This window comes from Phalangium opilio, unplaced genomic scaffold, assembly GCF_054372755.1.
Source record: "Phalangium opilio isolate 3A_F unplaced genomic scaffold, DU_Popi_V2 ptg000094l_1, whole genome shotgun sequence".
Lineage (NCBI taxonomy): Eukaryota > Metazoa > Arthropoda > Arachnida > Opiliones > Phalangiidae > Phalangium > Phalangium opilio.
In genome coordinates, this window is record NW_028324199.1 from 2,753,093 (window position 1) to 2,770,000 (window position 16,908).

The 16,908-nt window shown below is 42.3% G+C and overlaps 47 non-coding genes across 47 annotated transcripts; all 47 read right to left on the reverse strand.

The window, feature by feature from the left end:
* Positions 1-252: 252 nt before the first annotated feature.
* TRNAV-GAC (transfer RNA valine (anticodon GAC)) lies at positions 253-325 on the reverse strand. The gene has a single exon. It is a non-coding gene; the product is annotated as a tRNA-Val (tRNA).
* A 479-nt stretch (positions 326-804) lies between these two features.
* TRNAV-AAC (transfer RNA valine (anticodon AAC)) lies at positions 805-877 on the reverse strand. The gene has a single exon. It is a non-coding gene; the product is annotated as a tRNA-Val (tRNA).
* Positions 878-1,079: 202 nt separating this feature from the next.
* TRNAV-UAC (transfer RNA valine (anticodon UAC)) lies at positions 1,080-1,152 on the reverse strand. Its single transcript has one exon. It is a non-coding gene; the product is annotated as a tRNA-Val (tRNA).
* Positions 1,153-1,217: 65 nt separating this feature from the next.
* Positions 1,218-1,290, reverse strand: TRNAV-AAC (transfer RNA valine (anticodon AAC)). The gene has a single exon. It is a non-coding gene; the product is annotated as a tRNA-Val (tRNA).
* Positions 1,291-1,355: 65 nt separating this feature from the next.
* Positions 1,356-1,428, reverse strand: TRNAV-UAC (transfer RNA valine (anticodon UAC)). Its single transcript has one exon. It is a non-coding gene; the product is annotated as a tRNA-Val (tRNA).
* Positions 1,429-1,630: 202 nt separating this feature from the next.
* Positions 1,631-1,703, reverse strand: TRNAV-GAC (transfer RNA valine (anticodon GAC)). The gene has a single exon. It is a non-coding gene; the product is annotated as a tRNA-Val (tRNA).
* Positions 1,704-1,906: 203 nt separating this feature from the next.
* TRNAV-GAC (transfer RNA valine (anticodon GAC)) lies at positions 1,907-1,979 on the reverse strand. The gene has a single exon. It is a non-coding gene; the product is annotated as a tRNA-Val (tRNA).
* Positions 1,980-2,458: 479 nt separating this feature from the next.
* Positions 2,459-2,531, reverse strand: TRNAV-AAC (transfer RNA valine (anticodon AAC)). Its single transcript has one exon. It is a non-coding gene; the product is annotated as a tRNA-Val (tRNA).
* Positions 2,532-2,733: 202 nt separating this feature from the next.
* On the reverse strand, positions 2,734-2,806 carry TRNAV-UAC (transfer RNA valine (anticodon UAC)). Its single transcript has one exon. It is a non-coding gene; the product is annotated as a tRNA-Val (tRNA).
* Positions 2,807-3,559: 753 nt separating this feature from the next.
* TRNAV-AAC (transfer RNA valine (anticodon AAC)) lies at positions 3,560-3,632 on the reverse strand. Its single transcript has one exon. It is a non-coding gene; the product is annotated as a tRNA-Val (tRNA).
* Positions 3,633-3,834: 202 nt separating this feature from the next.
* On the reverse strand, positions 3,835-3,907 carry TRNAV-UAC (transfer RNA valine (anticodon UAC)). The gene has a single exon. It is a non-coding gene; the product is annotated as a tRNA-Val (tRNA).
* A 477-nt stretch (positions 3,908-4,384) lies between these two features.
* TRNAV-UAC (transfer RNA valine (anticodon UAC)) lies at positions 4,385-4,457 on the reverse strand. Its single transcript has one exon. It is a non-coding gene; the product is annotated as a tRNA-Val (tRNA).
* Positions 4,458-4,659: 202 nt separating this feature from the next.
* TRNAV-GAC (transfer RNA valine (anticodon GAC)) lies at positions 4,660-4,732 on the reverse strand. The gene has a single exon. It is a non-coding gene; the product is annotated as a tRNA-Val (tRNA).
* Positions 4,733-4,935: 203 nt separating this feature from the next.
* Positions 4,936-5,008, reverse strand: TRNAV-GAC (transfer RNA valine (anticodon GAC)). The gene has a single exon. It is a non-coding gene; the product is annotated as a tRNA-Val (tRNA).
* A 614-nt stretch (positions 5,009-5,622) lies between these two features.
* On the reverse strand, positions 5,623-5,695 carry TRNAV-UAC (transfer RNA valine (anticodon UAC)). The gene has a single exon. It is a non-coding gene; the product is annotated as a tRNA-Val (tRNA).
* A 201-nt stretch (positions 5,696-5,896) lies between these two features.
* TRNAV-AAC (transfer RNA valine (anticodon AAC)) lies at positions 5,897-5,969 on the reverse strand. The gene has a single exon. It is a non-coding gene; the product is annotated as a tRNA-Val (tRNA).
* A 339-nt stretch (positions 5,970-6,308) lies between these two features.
* Positions 6,309-6,381, reverse strand: TRNAI-UAU (transfer RNA isoleucine (anticodon UAU)). The gene has a single exon. It is a non-coding gene; the product is annotated as a tRNA-Ile (tRNA).
* Positions 6,382-7,132: 751 nt separating this feature from the next.
* On the reverse strand, positions 7,133-7,205 carry TRNAV-AAC (transfer RNA valine (anticodon AAC)). Its single transcript has one exon. It is a non-coding gene; the product is annotated as a tRNA-Val (tRNA).
* Positions 7,206-8,015: 810 nt separating this feature from the next.
* Positions 8,016-8,088, reverse strand: TRNAV-UAC (transfer RNA valine (anticodon UAC)). The gene has a single exon. It is a non-coding gene; the product is annotated as a tRNA-Val (tRNA).
* Positions 8,089-8,152: 64 nt separating this feature from the next.
* On the reverse strand, positions 8,153-8,225 carry TRNAV-AAC (transfer RNA valine (anticodon AAC)). The gene has a single exon. It is a non-coding gene; the product is annotated as a tRNA-Val (tRNA).
* A 65-nt stretch (positions 8,226-8,290) lies between these two features.
* On the reverse strand, positions 8,291-8,363 carry TRNAV-UAC (transfer RNA valine (anticodon UAC)). The gene has a single exon. It is a non-coding gene; the product is annotated as a tRNA-Val (tRNA).
* A 202-nt stretch (positions 8,364-8,565) lies between these two features.
* On the reverse strand, positions 8,566-8,638 carry TRNAI-UAU (transfer RNA isoleucine (anticodon UAU)). Its single transcript has one exon. It is a non-coding gene; the product is annotated as a tRNA-Ile (tRNA).
* A 202-nt stretch (positions 8,639-8,840) lies between these two features.
* Positions 8,841-8,913, reverse strand: TRNAV-UAC (transfer RNA valine (anticodon UAC)). Its single transcript has one exon. It is a non-coding gene; the product is annotated as a tRNA-Val (tRNA).
* A 202-nt stretch (positions 8,914-9,115) lies between these two features.
* Positions 9,116-9,188, reverse strand: TRNAV-GAC (transfer RNA valine (anticodon GAC)). The gene has a single exon. It is a non-coding gene; the product is annotated as a tRNA-Val (tRNA).
* Positions 9,189-9,253: 65 nt separating this feature from the next.
* On the reverse strand, positions 9,254-9,326 carry TRNAV-GAC (transfer RNA valine (anticodon GAC)). Its single transcript has one exon. It is a non-coding gene; the product is annotated as a tRNA-Val (tRNA).
* A 203-nt stretch (positions 9,327-9,529) lies between these two features.
* On the reverse strand, positions 9,530-9,602 carry TRNAV-GAC (transfer RNA valine (anticodon GAC)). Its single transcript has one exon. It is a non-coding gene; the product is annotated as a tRNA-Val (tRNA).
* A 479-nt stretch (positions 9,603-10,081) lies between these two features.
* On the reverse strand, positions 10,082-10,154 carry TRNAV-AAC (transfer RNA valine (anticodon AAC)). The gene has a single exon. It is a non-coding gene; the product is annotated as a tRNA-Val (tRNA).
* Positions 10,155-10,631: 477 nt separating this feature from the next.
* On the reverse strand, positions 10,632-10,704 carry TRNAV-UAC (transfer RNA valine (anticodon UAC)). The gene has a single exon. It is a non-coding gene; the product is annotated as a tRNA-Val (tRNA).
* A 202-nt stretch (positions 10,705-10,906) lies between these two features.
* On the reverse strand, positions 10,907-10,979 carry TRNAV-GAC (transfer RNA valine (anticodon GAC)). The gene has a single exon. It is a non-coding gene; the product is annotated as a tRNA-Val (tRNA).
* A 65-nt stretch (positions 10,980-11,044) lies between these two features.
* TRNAV-GAC (transfer RNA valine (anticodon GAC)) lies at positions 11,045-11,117 on the reverse strand. The gene has a single exon. It is a non-coding gene; the product is annotated as a tRNA-Val (tRNA).
* Positions 11,118-11,320: 203 nt separating this feature from the next.
* TRNAV-GAC (transfer RNA valine (anticodon GAC)) lies at positions 11,321-11,393 on the reverse strand. The gene has a single exon. It is a non-coding gene; the product is annotated as a tRNA-Val (tRNA).
* Positions 11,394-11,872: 479 nt separating this feature from the next.
* On the reverse strand, positions 11,873-11,945 carry TRNAV-AAC (transfer RNA valine (anticodon AAC)). The gene has a single exon. It is a non-coding gene; the product is annotated as a tRNA-Val (tRNA).
* A 477-nt stretch (positions 11,946-12,422) lies between these two features.
* TRNAV-UAC (transfer RNA valine (anticodon UAC)) lies at positions 12,423-12,495 on the reverse strand. The gene has a single exon. It is a non-coding gene; the product is annotated as a tRNA-Val (tRNA).
* A 202-nt stretch (positions 12,496-12,697) lies between these two features.
* TRNAV-GAC (transfer RNA valine (anticodon GAC)) lies at positions 12,698-12,770 on the reverse strand. The gene has a single exon. It is a non-coding gene; the product is annotated as a tRNA-Val (tRNA).
* A 65-nt stretch (positions 12,771-12,835) lies between these two features.
* TRNAV-GAC (transfer RNA valine (anticodon GAC)) lies at positions 12,836-12,908 on the reverse strand. The gene has a single exon. It is a non-coding gene; the product is annotated as a tRNA-Val (tRNA).
* A 203-nt stretch (positions 12,909-13,111) lies between these two features.
* On the reverse strand, positions 13,112-13,184 carry TRNAV-GAC (transfer RNA valine (anticodon GAC)). Its single transcript has one exon. It is a non-coding gene; the product is annotated as a tRNA-Val (tRNA).
* A 479-nt stretch (positions 13,185-13,663) lies between these two features.
* Positions 13,664-13,736, reverse strand: TRNAV-AAC (transfer RNA valine (anticodon AAC)). The gene has a single exon. It is a non-coding gene; the product is annotated as a tRNA-Val (tRNA).
* A 477-nt stretch (positions 13,737-14,213) lies between these two features.
* TRNAV-UAC (transfer RNA valine (anticodon UAC)) lies at positions 14,214-14,286 on the reverse strand. The gene has a single exon. It is a non-coding gene; the product is annotated as a tRNA-Val (tRNA).
* Positions 14,287-14,626: 340 nt separating this feature from the next.
* Positions 14,627-14,699, reverse strand: TRNAV-GAC (transfer RNA valine (anticodon GAC)). Its single transcript has one exon. It is a non-coding gene; the product is annotated as a tRNA-Val (tRNA).
* A 617-nt stretch (positions 14,700-15,316) lies between these two features.
* Positions 15,317-15,389, reverse strand: TRNAV-UAC (transfer RNA valine (anticodon UAC)). The gene has a single exon. It is a non-coding gene; the product is annotated as a tRNA-Val (tRNA).
* A 202-nt stretch (positions 15,390-15,591) lies between these two features.
* Positions 15,592-15,664, reverse strand: TRNAV-AAC (transfer RNA valine (anticodon AAC)). The gene has a single exon. It is a non-coding gene; the product is annotated as a tRNA-Val (tRNA).
* A 65-nt stretch (positions 15,665-15,729) lies between these two features.
* TRNAV-AAC (transfer RNA valine (anticodon AAC)) lies at positions 15,730-15,802 on the reverse strand. The gene has a single exon. It is a non-coding gene; the product is annotated as a tRNA-Val (tRNA).
* Positions 15,803-15,866: 64 nt separating this feature from the next.
* On the reverse strand, positions 15,867-15,939 carry TRNAV-UAC (transfer RNA valine (anticodon UAC)). The gene has a single exon. It is a non-coding gene; the product is annotated as a tRNA-Val (tRNA).
* A 65-nt stretch (positions 15,940-16,004) lies between these two features.
* On the reverse strand, positions 16,005-16,077 carry TRNAV-AAC (transfer RNA valine (anticodon AAC)). The gene has a single exon. It is a non-coding gene; the product is annotated as a tRNA-Val (tRNA).
* A 65-nt stretch (positions 16,078-16,142) lies between these two features.
* Positions 16,143-16,215, reverse strand: TRNAI-UAU (transfer RNA isoleucine (anticodon UAU)). Its single transcript has one exon. It is a non-coding gene; the product is annotated as a tRNA-Ile (tRNA).
* A 339-nt stretch (positions 16,216-16,554) lies between these two features.
* TRNAV-AAC (transfer RNA valine (anticodon AAC)) lies at positions 16,555-16,627 on the reverse strand. The gene has a single exon. It is a non-coding gene; the product is annotated as a tRNA-Val (tRNA).
* A 202-nt stretch (positions 16,628-16,829) lies between these two features.
* Positions 16,830-16,902, reverse strand: TRNAV-UAC (transfer RNA valine (anticodon UAC)). Its single transcript has one exon. It is a non-coding gene; the product is annotated as a tRNA-Val (tRNA).
* Positions 16,903-16,908: the final 6 nt, after the last annotated feature.

Sequence of the window (16,908 nt, forward strand, 5' to 3'; positions counted from 1 at the left end):
GGGAACTTCCGCGTGTAAAGCGGACGTGATAACCACTACACCATAGATACGTGTTAATTTAAGTTTTCGAAGAGATCTAGCTTATTACTATGTCTAATCACAATGGTCGAAACATGTATCTATCAGGGCTCGAACCTGAGACCTTCCGCGTGTTAAGCGGACGTGATAACTACTACACCATAGATACTTGGTTATTGTGAGCTTTCGAAGAGATCTACCTTATTATTATGTCTAATCACGATTGTCAAACCATGTATCTACCAGGGCTCGAACCTGGGACCTTCCGCGTGTCAGGCGGACGTGATAACCACCACACCATAGATACGTGTTAATATAAAGTTTTCGAAGAGATCCAGCTTATTAATATGTCTAATCACGATGGTCAAAACATGTATCTATCAGGGCTCAGACCTGACACCTTTCGCGTGTTAGGCGGACGTGATAACCACCACACCATAGATACGTGTAAATATAAAGTTTTCGAAGAGATCCAGCTTATCACTATGTCTAATCACGATGGTCAAAACATGTATCTATCAGGGCTCGAACCTGACACCTTTCGCGTGTTAGGCGGACGTGGTAACCACTACACCATAGATACTTGGCTAATGGGAGTTTTCGAAGAGATCTACCTTATTATTATGTCTAATCACGATGGTCAAAACATATCCCAACCAGCTCTCAAACCTGGGACCTTCAGCGTGTTAGGCAGACGTGATAACCACTACACCATAGATACGTGTTAATATAAAGTTTTCTAAGAGATCCAGCTTATAACTATGTCTAATCACGATGGTCAAAACATGTATCTATCAGGGCTCGAACCTGGGACCTTCCGCGTGTTAGGCGGACGTGATAACCACTACACCATAGATACTTGTTAATTTAAGTTTTCGAAGAGATCTAGCTTATTACTATGTCTAATCACAATAGTCAAAACATGTATCTATCAGGGCTCGAACCTGAGACCTTCCACGTGTTAGGCGCACGTGATAACCACTACACCATAGATACTTGGTTATTGTGAGTTTTCGAAGAGATCTACCTTATTATTATGTCTAATCACGATGGTCAAAACATGTATCTACCAGGGCTCGAACCTGGGACCTTCCGCGTGTAAAGCGGACGTGATAACCACTACACCATAGATACTTGGCTATTGTGAGTTTTCGAAGAGATCTACCTTATTATTATGTCTAATCACGATAGTCAAAACATGTATCTACCAGGGCTCGAACCTGGGACCTTCCGCGTGTTGGGCGGACGTGATAACCACTACACCATAGATACTTGGTTATTGTGAGTTTTCGAAGAGATCTACCTTATTATTATGTCTAATCACGATGGTCAAAACATGTATCTACCAGGGCTCGAACCTGGGACCTTCCGCGTGTAAAGCGGACGTGATAACCACTACACCATAGATACGTGTTAATTTAAGTTTTCGAAGAGATCTAGCTTATTACTATGTCTAATCACGATGGTCAAAACATGTATCCATCAGGGCTCGAACCTGACACCTTCCGCGTGTAAAGCGGACGTGATAACCACTACACCATAGATACTTGGTTATCGTGAGTTTTCGAAGAGATCTAGCTTATTACTATGTCTAATCACGATGGTCAAAACATGTATCTATCAGGGCTCGAACCTGGGACCTTCCGCGTGTCAGGCGGACGTGATAACCACTACACCATAGATTCTTGGCTGTTGTGAGTTTTCGAAGAGATGTAGCTTATTACTATGTCTAATCACGATGGTCAAAACATAAATCTATCAGGGCTCGAACCTGGGACCTTCCGCGTGTTAAGCGGACGTGATAACTACTACACCATAGATACTTGGTTATTGTGAGCTTTCGAAGAGATCTACCTTATTATTATGTCTAATCACGATTGTCAAACCATGTATCTACCAGGGCTCGAACCTGGGACCTTCCGCGTGTCAGGCGGACGTGATAACCACCACACCATAGATACGTGTTAATATAAAGTTTTCGAAGAGATCCAGCTTATTACTATGTATAATCACGATGGTCAAAACATGTATCTATCATGGCTCAGACCTGACACCTTTCGCGTGTTAGGCGGACGTGATAACCACCACACCATAGATACGTGTAAATATAAAGTTTTCGAAGAGATCCAGCTTATCACTATGTCTAATCACGATGGTCAAAACATGTATCTATCAGGGCTCGAACCTGACACCTTTCGCGTGTTAGGCGGACGTGATAACCACTACACCATAGATACTTGGCTAATGGGAGTTTTCGAAGAGATCTACCTTATTATTATGTCTAATCACGATGGTCAAAACATATCCCAACCAGCTCTCAAACCTGGGACCTTCAGCGTGTTAGGCAGACGTGATAACCACTACACCATAGATACGTGTTAATATAAAGTTTTCTAAGAGATCCAGCTTATAACTATGTCTAATCACGATGGTCAAAACATGTATCTATCAGGGCTCGAACCTGGGACCTTCCGCGTGTTAGGCGGACGTGATAACCACTACACCATAGATACTTGTTAATTTAAGTTTTCGAAGAGATCTAGCTTATTACTATGTCTAATCACAATAGTCAAAACATGTATCTATCAGGGCTCGAACCTGAGACCTTCCACGTGTTAGGCGCACGTGATAACCACTACACCATAGATACTAGGTTATTGTGAGTTTTCGAAGAGATCTACCTTATTATTATGTCTAATCACGATGGTCAAAACATGTATCTACCAGGGCTCGAACCTGGGACCTTCCGCGTGTAAAGCGGACGTGATAACCACTACACCATAGATACGTGTCAATTTAAGTTTTCGAAGAGATCTAGCTTATTACTATGTCTAATCACAATGGTCAAAACATGTATCTATCAGGGCTCGAACCTGAGACCTTCCGCGTGTAAAGCGCACGTGATAACCACTACACCATAGATACTTGGCTATTGTGAGTTTTCGAAGAGATCTACCTTATTATTATGTCTAATCACGATGGTCAAAACATGTATCTACCAGGGCTCGAACCTGAGACATTCCGCGTGTAAAGCGGACGTGATAACCACTACACCATAGATACGTGTTTATTTAAGTTTTCGAAGAGATCCAGCTTATTACTATGTATAATCACGATGGTCAAAACATGTATCTATCATGGCTCAGACCTGACACCTTTCGCGTGTTAGGCGGACGTGATAACCACCACACCATAGATACGTGTAAATATAAAGTTTTCGAAGAGATCCAGCTTATCACTATGTCTAATCACGATGGTCAAAACATGTATCTATCAGGGCTCGAACCTGACACCTTTCGCGTGTTAGGCGGACGTGATAACCACTACACCATAGATACTTGGCTAATGGGAGTTTTCGAAGAGATCTACCTTATTATTATGTCTAATCACGATGGTCAAAACATATCCCAACCAGCTCTCAAACCTGGGACCTTCAGCGTGTTAGGCAGACGTGATAACCACTACACCATAGATACGTGTTAATATAAAGTTTTCTAAGAGATCCAGCTTATAACTATGTCTAATCACGATGGTCAAAACATGTATCTATCAGGGCTCGAACCTGGGACCTTCCGCGTGTTAGGCGGACGTGATAACCACTACACCATAGATACTTGTTAATTTAAGTTTTCGAAGAGATCTAGCTTATTACTATGTCTAATCACAATAGTCAAAACATGTATCTATCAGGGCTCGAACCTGAGACCTTCCACGTGTTAGGCGCACGTGATAACCACTACACCATAGATACTAGGTTATTGTGAGTTTTCGAAGAGATCTACCTTATTATTATGTCTAATCACGATGGTCAAAACATGTATCTACCAGGGCTCGAACCTGGGACCTTCCGCGTGTAAAGCGGACGTGATAACCACTACACCATAGATACGTGTCAATTTAAGTTTTCGAAGAGATCTAGCTTATTACTATGTCTAATCACAATGGTCAAAACATGTATCTATCAGGGCTCGAACCTGAGACCTTCCGCGTGTAAAGCGCACGTGATAACCACTACACCATAGATACTTGGCTATTGTGAGTTTTCGAAGAGATCTACCTTATTATTATGTCTAATCACGATGGTCAAAACATGTATCTACCAGGGCTCGAACCTGAGACATTCCGCGTGTAAAGCGGACGTGATAACCACTACACCATAGATACGTGTTTATTTAAGTTTTCGAAGAGATCTAGCTTATTACTATGTCTAATCACGATGGTCAAAACATGTATCTATCAGGGCTCGAACCTGGGACCTTCCGCGTGTTGGGCGGACGTGATAACCACTACACCATAGATACTTGGTTATTGTGAGTTTTCGAAGAGATCTACCTTATTATTATGTCTAATCACGATGGTCAAAACATGTATCTACCAGGGCTCGAACCTGGGACCTTCCGCGTGTAAAGCGGACGTGATAACCACTACACCATAGATACGGGTTAATTTAAGTTTTCGAAGAGATCTAGCTTATTACTATGTCTAATCACGATGGTCAAAACATGTATCCATCAGGGCTCGAACCTGACACCTTCCGCGTGTAAAGCGGACGTGATAACCACTACACCATAGATACTTGGTTATTGTGAGTTTTCGAAGAGATCTAGCTTATTACTATGTCTAATCACGATGGTCAAAACATGTGTCTATCAGGGCTCGAACCTGGGACCTTCCGCGTGTCAGGCGGACGTGATAACCACTACACCATAGATACTTGGCTGTTGTGAGTTTTCGAAGAGATGTAGCTTATTACTATGTCTAATCACGATGGTCAAAACATAAATCTATCAGGGCTCGAACCTGGGACCTTGCGCGTGTTAGGCGGACGTGATAACCACTACACCATAGATACTTGGCTAATGGGAGTTTTCGAAGAGATCTACCTTATTATTATGTCTAATCACGATTGTCAAACCATGTATCTACCAGGGCTCGAACCTGGGGCCTTCCGCGTGTCAGGCGGACGTGATAACCACCACACCATAGATACGTGTTAATATAAAGTTTTCGAAGAGATCCAGCTTATTACTATGTCTAATCACGATGGTCAAAACATGTATCTATCAGGGCTCGAACCTGACACCTTTCGCGTGTTAGGCGGACGTGATAACCACCACACCATAGATACGTGTTAATATAAAGTTTTCGAAGAGATCCAGCTTATCACTATGTCTAATCACGATGGTCAAAACATGTATCTATCAGGGCTCGAACCTGACACCTTTCGCGTGTTAGGCGGACGTGATAACCACTACACCATAGATACTTGGCTAATGGGAGTTTTCGAAGAGATCTACCTTATTATTATGTCTAATCACGATGGTCAAAACATATCCCAACCAGCGCTCAAACCTGGAACCTTCAGCGTGTTAGGCAGACGTGATAACCACTACATAGATACGTGTTAATATAAAGTTTTCTAAGAGATCCAGCTTATAACTATGTCTAATCACGATGGTCAAAACATGTATCTATCAGGGCTCGAACCTGGGACCTTCCGCGTGTTAGGCGGACGTGAAAACCACTACACCATAGATACTTGGTTACTGTGAGTTTTCGAAGAGATCAACCTTATTATTATGTCTAATCACGATGGTCAAAACATGTATCTACCAGGGCTCGAACCTGGGACCTTCCGCGTGTAAAGCGGACGTGATAACCACTACACCATAGATACGTGTTAATTTAAGTTTTCGAAGAGATCTAGCTTATTACTATGTCTAAACACGATGGTCAAAACATGTATCTATCAGGGCTCGAACCTGACACCTTCCGCGTGTTAGGCGGAAGTGATAACCACTACACCATAGATACTTGGCTATTGTGAGTTTTCGAAGAGATCTAGCTTATTACTATGTCTAATCACGATGGTCAAAAATGTATCTATCAGGGCTCGAACCTGGGACCTTCCGCGTGTTAGGCGGACGTGATAACCACTACACCATAGATACTTGTTAATTTAAGTTTTCGAAGAGATCTAGCTTATTACTATGTCTAATCACGATGGTCAAAACATGTATCTATCAGGGCACGAACCTGGGACCTTCCGCGTGTAAGGCGGACGTGATAACCACTACACCATAGATACGTGTTAATTTAAGTTTTCGAAGAGATCTAGCTTATTACTATGTCTAATCACAATGGTCAAAACATGTATCTATCAGGGCTCGAACCTGAGACATTCCGCGTGTTAGGCAGACGTGATAACCACTACACCATAGATACTTGGTTATTGTGAGTTTTCGAAGAGATGTACCTTATTATTATGTCTAATCACGATGGTCAAAACATGTATCTACCAGGGCTCGAACCTGGAACCTTCCGCGTATAAAGCGGACGTGATAACCACTACACCATAGATACGTGTTAATTTAAGTTTTCGAAGAGATCTAGCTTATTACTATGTCTAATCACGATGGTTAAAACATGTATCCATCAGGGCTCGAACCTGACACCTTCCGCGTGTAAAGCGGACGTGATAACCACTACACCATAGATACGTGTTCATTTAAGTTTTCGAAGAGATCTAGCTTATTACTATGCCTAATCACGATGGTCAAAACATGTATCTATCAGGGCTCGAACCTGGGACCTTCCGCGTGTTGGGCGGACGTGATAACCACTACACCATAGATACTTGGTTATTGTGAGTTTTCGAAGAGATCTACCTTATTATTATGTCTAATCACGATGGTCAAAACATGTATCTATCAGGGCACGAACCTGGGACCTTCCGCGTGTTAGGCGGACGTGATAACCACTACACCATAGATACGTGTTAATTTAAGTTTTCGAAGAGATCTAGCTTATTACTATGTCTTATCACGATGGTTAAAACATGTATCCATCAGGGCTCGAACCTGACACCTTCCGCGTGTAAAGCGGACGTGATAACCACTACACCATAGATACGTGTTTATTTAAGTTTTCGAAGAGATCTAGCTTATTACTACGTCTTATCACGATGGTCAAAACATGTATCCATCAGGGCTCGAACCTGACACCTTCCGCGTGTAAAGCGGACGTGATAACCACTACACCATAGATACTTGGTTATTGTGAGTTTTCGAAGAGATCTAGCTTATTACCATGTCTAATCACGATGGTCAAAACATGTATCTACCAGGGCTCGAACCTGGGACCTTCCGCGTGTTAGGCGGACGTGATAACCACTACACCATAGATACGTGTTTATTTAAGTTTTCGAAGAGATCTAGCTTATTACTACGTCTTATCACGATGGTCAAAACATGTATCCATCAGGGCTCGAACCTGACACCTTCCGCGTGTAAAGCGGACGTGATAACCACTACACCATAGATACTTGGTTATTGTGAGTTTTCGAAGAGATCTAGCTTATTACTATGTCTAATCACGATGGTCAAAACATGTATCTATCAGGGCTCGAACCTGACACCTTCCGCGTGTTAGGCGGAAGTGATAACCACTACACCATAGATACTTGGTTATTGTGAGTTTTCGAAGAGATAAACCTTATAGACCCTTAAAGAAAATAAACAAGCTGGACACCTTATATCGCCGAGTCGGGATTTTTTCGAATAGAGTACCAACGCCATCTTGTGGCGAAAGGTTTCGTTGAATAAATTATAAAAACTTTACTAAGCCTTTGCCAAAATCTAAAACTGTGTAATTTCAATGACAAGCTTTGGAAATCTTCTTACCTATCTACGATTTTAGACTCCATTGCGAAAAACAACAAGATAATTACGTTGTGAGCTTGTGGCTAAGCGAAATCTGCTCTAAAACAGCTCCTAAATCACTTTCATCTGAAACTTCAGTTGCCAAGTTCCGCCATTAAATTTTTAAAGTACACTTCCTTGCCACTACTGCGCAAAATCGGCCCATAGCCGTCTAAACGAATCAGATTAATATACTGATTACCCAGAATTCTCTGTCAATCCTCAAAAGACGGTTGGGAAATTTGAACGATTTTCTTTAAGGGTCTATTATTATGTCTAATCACGATGGTCAAAACATGTATCTACCAGGGATCGAACCTGGGACCTTCCGCGTGTAAAGCGGACGTGATAACCACTACACCATAGATACGTGTTAATTTAAGTTTTCGAAGAGATCTAGCTTATTACTATGTCTAATCACGATGGTCAAAACATGTATCTACCAGGGCTCGAACCTGGGACCTTCCGCGTGTTGGGCGGACGTGATAACCACTACACCATAGATACTTGGTTATTGTGAGTTTTCGAAGAGATCAACCTTATTATTATGTCTAATCACGATGGTCAAAACATGTATCTACCAGGGATCGAACCTGGGACCTTCCGCGTGTAAAGCGGACGTGATAACCACTACACCATAGATACGTGTTAATTTAAGTTTTCGAAGAGATCTAGCTTATTACTATGTCTAATCACGATGGTCAAAACATGTATCTATCAGGGCTCGAACCTGGGACCTTCCGCGTGTTGGGCGGACGTGATAACCACTACACCATAGTTACTTGGTTATTGTGAGTTTTCGAAGAGATCTACCTTATTATTATGTCTAATCACGATGGTCAAAACATGTATCTATCAGGGCACGAACCTGGGACCTTCCGCGTATAAAGCGGACGTGATAACCACTACACCGTAGATACGTGTTTATTTAAGTTTTCGAAGAGATCTAGCTTATTACTATGTCTAATCACGATGGTCAAAACATGTATCTATCAGGGCTCGAACCTGGGACCTTCCGCGTGTTGGGCGGACGTGATAACCACTACACCATAGATACTTGGTTATTGTGAGTTTTCGAAGAGATCTACCTTATTATTATGTCTAATCACGATGGTCAAAACATGTATCTACCAGGGCTCGAACCTGGGACCTTCCGCGTGTAAAGCGGACGTGATAACCACTACACCATAGATACGTGTTAATTTAAGTTTTCGAAGAGATCTAGCTTATTACTATGTCTAATCACGATGGTCAAAACATGTATCCATCAGGGCTCGAACCTGACACCTTCCGCGTGTAAAGCGGACGTGATAACCACTACACCATAGATACTTGGTTATTGTGAGTTTTCGAAGAGATCTAGCTTATTACTATGTCTAATCACGATGGTCAAAACATGTATCTATCAGGGCTCGAACCTGGGACCTTCCGCGTGTCAGGCGGACGTGATAACCACTACACCATAGATACTTGGTTATTGTGAGCTTTCGAAGAGATCTACCTTATTATTATGTCTAATCACGATTGTCAAACCATGTATCTACCAGGGCTCGAACCTGGGACCTTCCGCGTGTCAGGCGGACGTGATAACCACCACACCATAGATACGTGTTAATATAAAGTTTTCGAAGAGATCCAGCTTATTACTATGTCTAATCACGATGGTCAAAACATAAATCTATCAGGGCTCGAACCTGGGACCTTCCGCGTGTTAAGCGGACGTGATAACTACTACACCATAGATACTTGGTTATTGTGAGCTTTCGAAGAGATCTACCTTATTATTATGTCTAATCACGATTGTCAAACCATGTATCTACCAGGGCTCGAACCTGGGACCTTCCGCGTGTCAGGCGGACGTGATAACCACCACACCATAGATACGTGTTAATATAAAGTTTTCGAAGAGATCCAGCTTATTACTATGTCTAATCACGATGGTCAAAACATGTATCTATCAGGGCTCAGACCTGACACCTTTCGCGTGTTAGGCGGACGTGATAACCACCACACCATAGATACGTGTAAATATAAAGTTTTCGAAGAGATCCAGCTTATCACTATGTCTAATCACGATGGTCAAAACATGTATCTATCAGGGCTCGAACCTGACACCTTTCGCGTGTTAGGCGGACGTGATAACCACTACAGCATAGATACTTGGCTAATGGGAGTTTTCGAAGAGATCTACCTTATTATTATGTCTAATCACGATGGTCAAAACATATCCCAACCAGCTCTCAAACCTGGGACCTTCAGCGTGTTAGGCAGACGTGATAACCACTACACCATAGATACGTGTTAATATAAAGTTTTCTAAGAGATCCAGCTTATAACTATGTCTAATCACGATGGTCAAAACATGTATCTATCAGGGCTCGAACCTGGGACCTTCCGCGTGTTAGGCGGACGTGATAACCACTACACCATAGATACTTGTTAATTTAAGTTTTCGAAGAGATCTAGCTTATTACTATGTCTAATCACAATAGTCAAAACATGTATCTATCAGGGCTCGAACCTGAGACCTTCCACGTGTTAGGCGCACGTGATAATCACTACACCATAGATACTTGGTTATTCTGAGTTTTCGAAGAGATCTACCTTATTATTATGTCTAATCACGATGGTCAAAACATGTATCTACCAGGGCTCGAACCTGAGACATTCCGCGTGTAAAGCGGACGTGATAACCACTACACCATAGATACGTGTTTATTTAAGTTTTCGAAGAGATCTAGCTTATTACTATGTCTAATCACGATGGTCAAAACATGTATCTATCAGGGCTCGAACCTGGGACCTTCCGCGTGTTGGGCGGACGTGATAACCACTACACCATAGATACTTGGTTATTGTGAGTTTTCGAAGAGATCTACCTTATTATTATGTCTAATCACGATGGTCAAAACATGTATCTACCAGGGCTCGAACCTGGGACCTTCCGCGTGTAAAGCGGACGTGATAACCACTACACCATAGATACGTGTTAATTTAAGTTTTCGAAGAGATCTAGCTTATTACTATGTCTAATCACGATGGTCAAAACATGTATCCATCAGGGCTCGAACCTGACACCTTCCGCGTGTAATGCGGACGTGATAACCACTACACCATAGATACTTGGTTATTGTGAGTTTTCGAAGAGATCTAGCTTATTACTATGTCTAATCACGATGGTCAAAACATGTATCTATCAGGGCTCGAACCTGGGACCTTCCGCGTGTCAGGCGGACGTGATAACCACTACACCATAGATACTTGGTTATTGTGAGCTTTCGAAGAGATCTACCTTATTATTATGTCTAATCACGATTGTCAAACCATGTATCTACCAGGGCTCGAACCTGGGACCTTCCGCGTGTCAGGCGGACGTGATAACCACCACACCATAGATACGTGTTAATATAAAGTTTTCGAAGAGATCCAGCTTATTACTATGTCTAATCACGATGGTCAAAACATAAATCTATCAGGGCTCGAACCTGGGACCTTCCGCGTGTTAAGCGGACGTGATAACTACTACACCATAGATACTTGGTTATTGTGAGCTTTCGAAGAGATCTACCTTATTATTATGTCTAATCACGATTGTCAAACCATGTATCTACCAGGGCTCGAACCTGGGACCTTCCGCGTGTCAGGCGGACGTGATAACCACCACACCATAGATACGTGTTAATATAAAGTTTTCGAAGAGATCCAGCTTATTACTATGTCTAATCACGATGGTCAAAACATGTATCTATCAGGGCTCAGACCTGACACCTTTCGCGTGTTAGGCGGACGTGATAACCACCACACCATAGATACGTGTAAATATAAAGTTTTCGAAGAGATCCAGCTTATCACTATGTCTAATCACGATGGTCAAAACATGTATCTATCAGGGCTCGAACCTGACACCTTTCGCGTGTTAGGCGGACGTGATAACCACTACAGCATAGATACTTGGCTAATGGGAGTTTTCGAAGAGATCTACCTTATTATTATGTCTAATCACGATGGTCAAAACATATCCCAACCAGCTCTCAAACCTGGGACCTTCAGCGTGTTAGGCAGACGTGATAACCACTACACCATAGATACGTGTTAATATAAAGTTTTCTAAGAGATCCAGCTTATAACTATGTCTAATCACGATGGTCAAAACATGTATCTATCAGGGCTCGAACCTGGGACCTTCCGCGTGTTAGGCGGACGTGATAACCACTACACCATAGATACTTGTTAATTTAAGTTTTCGAAGAGATCTAGCTTATTACTATGTCTAATCACAATAGTCAAAACATGTATCTATCAGGGCTCGAACCTGAGACCTTCCACGTGTTAGGCGCACGTGATAATCACTACACCATAGATACTTGGTTATTCTGAGTTTTCGAAGAGATCTACCTTATTATTATGTCTAATCACGATGGTCAAAACATGTATCTACCAGGGCTCGAACCTGAGACATTCCGCGTGTAAAGCGGACGTGATAACCACTACACCATAGATACGTGTTTATTTAAGTTTTCGAAGAGATCTAGCTTATTACTATGTCTAATCACGATGGTCAAAACATGTATCTATCAGGGCTCGAACCTGGGACCTTCCGCGTGTTGGGCGGACGTGATAACCACTACACCATAGATACTTGGTTATTGTGAGTTTTCGAAGAGATCTACCTTATTATTATGTCTAATCACGATGGTCAAAACATGTATCTACCAGGGCTCGAACCTGGGACCTTCCGCGTGTAAAGCGGACGTGATAACCACTACACCATAGATACGTGTTAATTTAAGTTTTCGAAGAGATCTAGCTTATTACTATGTCTAATCACGATGGTCAAAACATGTATCCATCAGGGCTCGAACCTGACACCTTCCGCGTGTAAAGCGGACGTGATAACCACTACACCATAGATACTTGGTTATTGTGAGTTTTCGAAGAGATCTAGCTTATTACTATGTCTAATCACGATGGTCAAAACATGTATCTATCAGGGCTCGAACCTGGGACCTTCCGCGTGTCAGGCGGACGTGATAACCACTACACCATAGATACTTGGTTATTGTGAGCTTTCGAAGAGATCTACCTTATTATTATGTCTAATCACGATTGTCAAACCATGTATCTACCAGGGCTCGAACCTGGGACCTTCCGCGTGTCAGGCGGACGTGATAACCACCACACCATAGATACGTGTTAATATAAAGTTTTCGAAGAGATCCAGCTTATTACTATGTCTAATCACGATGGTCAAAACATAAATCTATCAGGGCTCGAACCTGGGACCTTCCGCGTGTTAAGCGGACGTGATAACTACTACACCATAGATACTTGGTTATTGTGAGCTTTCGAAGAGATCTACCTTATTATTATGTCTAATCACGATTGTCAAACCATGTATCTACCAGGGCTCGAACCTGGGACCTTCCGCGTGTCAGGCGGACGTGATAACCACCACACCATAGATACGTGTTAATATAAAGTTTTCGAAGAGATCCAGCTTATTACTATGTCTAATCACGATGGTCAAAACATGTATCTATCAGGGCTCAGACCTGACACCTTTCGCGTGTTAGGCGGACGTGATAACCACCACACCATAGATTCGTGTAAATATAAAGTTTTCGAAGAGATCCAGCTTATCACTATGTCTAATCACGATGGTCAAAACATGTATCTATCAGGGCTCGAACCTGACACCTTTCGCGTGTTAGGCGGACGTGATAACCACTACACCATAGATACTTGGCTAATGGGAGTTTTCGAAGAGATCTACCTTATTATTATGTCTAATCACGATGGTCAAAACATATCCCAACCAGCTCTCAAACCTGGGACCTTCAGCGTGTTAGGCAGACGTGATAACCACTACACCATAGATACGTGTTAATATAAAGTTTTCTAAGAGATCCAGCTTATAACTATGTCTAATCACGATGGTCAAAACATGTATCTATCAGGGCTCGAACCTGGGACCTTCCGCGTGTTAGGCGGACGTGATAACCACTACACCATAGATACTTGTTAATTTAAGTTTTCGAAGAGATCTAGCTTATTACTATGTCTAATCACAATAGTCAAAACATGTATCTATCAGGGCTCGAACCTGAGACCTTCCACGTGTTAGGCGCACGTGATAATCACTACACCATAGATACTTGGTTATTCTGAGTTTTCGAAGAGATCTACCTTATTATTATGTCTAATCACGATGGTCAAAACATGTATCTACCAGGGCTCGAACCTGAGACATTCCGCGTGTAAAGCGGACGTGATAACCACTACACCATAGATACGTGTTTATTTAAGTTTTCGAAGAGATCTAGCTTATTACTATGTCTAATCACGATGGTCAAAACATGTATCTATCAGGGCTCGAACCTGGGACCTTCCGCGTGTTGGGCGGACGTGATAACCACTACACCATAGATACTTGGTTATTGTGAGTTTTCGAAGAGATCTACCTTATTATTATGTCTAATCACGATGGTCAAAACATGTATCTACCAGGGCTCGAACCTGGGACCTTCCGCGTGTAAAGCGGACGTGATAACCACTACACCATAGATACGTGTTAATTTAAGTTTTCGAAGAGATCTAAATTATTACTATGTCTAATCACGATGGTCAAAACATGTATCCATCAGGGCTCGAACCTGACACCTTCCGCGTGTAAAGCGGACGTGATAACCACTACACCATAGATACTTGGCTGTTGTGAGTTTTCGAAGAGATGTAGCTTATTACTATGTCTAATCACGATGGTCAAAACATAAATCTATCAGGGCTCGAACCTGGGACCTTGCGCGTGTTAGGCGGACGTGATAACCACTACACCATAGATACTTGGCTAATGGGAGTTTTCGAAGAGATCTACCTTATTATTATGTCTAATCACGATTGTCAAACCATGTATCTACCAGGGCTCGAACCTGGGACCTTCCGCGTGTCAGGCGGACGTGATAACCACCACACCATAGATACGTGTTAGTATAAAGTTTTCGAAGAGATCCAGCTTATTACTATGTCTAATCACGATGGTCAAAACATGTATCTATCAGGGCTCGAACCTGACACCTTTCGCGTGTTAGGCGGACGTGATAACCACCACACCATAGATACGTGTTAATATAAAGTTTTCGAAGAGATCCAGCTTATCACTATGTCTAATCACGATGGTCAAAACATGTATCTATCAGGGCTCGAACCTGACACCTTTCGCGCGTTAGGCGGACGTGATAACCACTACACCATAGATACTTGGCTAATGGGAGTTTTCGAAGAGATCTACCTTATTATTATGTCTAATCACGATGGTCAAAACATATCCCAACCAGCGCTCAAACCTGGGACCTTCAGCGTGTTAGGCAGACGTGATAACCACTACACCATAGATACGTGTTAATATAAAGTTTTCTAAGAGATCCAGCTTATAACTATGTCTAATCACGATGGTCAAAACATGTATCTATCAGGGCTCGAACCTGGGACCTTCCGCGTGTTAGGCGGACGTGAAAACCACTACACCATAGATACTTGGTTACTGTGAGTTTTCGAAGAGATCAACCTTATTATTATGTCTAATCACGATGGTCAAAACATGTATCTACCAGGGCTCGAACCTGGGACCTTCCGCGTGTAAAGCGGACGTGATAACCACTACACCATAGATACGTGTTAATTTAAGTTTTCGTAGAGATCTAGCTTATTACTATGTCTAAACACGATGGTCAAAACATGTATCCATCAGGGCTCGAACCTGACACCTTCCGCGTGTAAAGCGGACGTGATAACCACTACACCATAGATACTTGGTTATTGTGAGTTTTCGAAGAGATCTAGCTTATTACTATGTCTAATCACGATGGTCAAAACATGTATCTATCAGGGCTCGAACCTGACACCTTCCGCGTGTTAGGCGGACGTGATAACCACTACACCATAGATACTTGGCTTTTGTGAGTTTTCGAAGAGATCTAGCTTATTACTATGTCTAATCACGATGGTCAAAACATGTATCTATCAGGGCTCGAACCTGGGACCTTCCGCGTGTTAGGCGGACGTGATAACCACTACACCATAGATACTTGTTTATTTAAGTTTTCGAAGAGATCTAGCTTATTACTATGTCTAATCACGATGGTCAAAACATGTATCTACCAAGGCTCGAACCTGGGACCTTCCGCGTGTAAAGCGGACGTGATAACCACTACACCATAGATACTTGGTTATTGTGAGTTTTCGAAGAGATCTAGCTTATTACTATGTCTAATCACGATGGTCAAAACATGTATCTATCAGGGCTCGAACCTGACACCTTCCGCGTGTTAGGCGGACGTGATAACCACTACACCATAGATACTTGGTTGTTGTGAGTTTTCGAAGAGATGTACCTTATTATTATGTCTAATCACGATGGTCAAAACATGTATCTACCAGGGCTCGACTCTGGGACCTTCCGCGTATAAAGCGGACGTGATAACCACTACACCATAGATACGTGTTAATTTAAGTTTTCGAAGAGATCTAGCTTATTACTATGTCTAATCACGATGGTTAAAACATGTATCCATCAGGGCTCGAACCTGACACCTTCCGCGTGTAAAGCGGACGTGATAACCACTACACCATAGATACGTGTTTATTTAAGTTTTCGAAGAGATCTAGCTTATTACTACGTCTTATCACGATGGTCAAAACATGTATCCATCAGGGCTCGAACCTGACACCTTCCGCGTGTAAAGCGGACGTGATAACCACTACACCATAGATACTTGGTTATTGTGAGTTTTCGAAGAGATCTAGCTTATTACTATGTCTAATCACGATGGTCAAAACATGTATCTACCAGGGCTCGAACCTGGGACCTTCCGCGTGTTAGGCGGACGTGATAACCACTACACCATAGCTACGTTTAATATAAAGTTTTCGAAGAGATCTAGCTTATTACTATGTCTAATCACGATGGTCAAAACATGTATCTATCAGGGCTCGAACCTGACACCTTCCGCGTGTTAGGCGGAAGTGATAACCACTACACCATAGATACTTGGTTATTGTGAGTTTTCGAAGAGATCAACCTTATTATTATGTCTAATCACGATGGTCAAAACATGTATCTACCAGGGATCGAACCTGGGACCTTCCGCGTGTAAAGCGGACGTGATAACCACTACACCATAGATACGTGTTA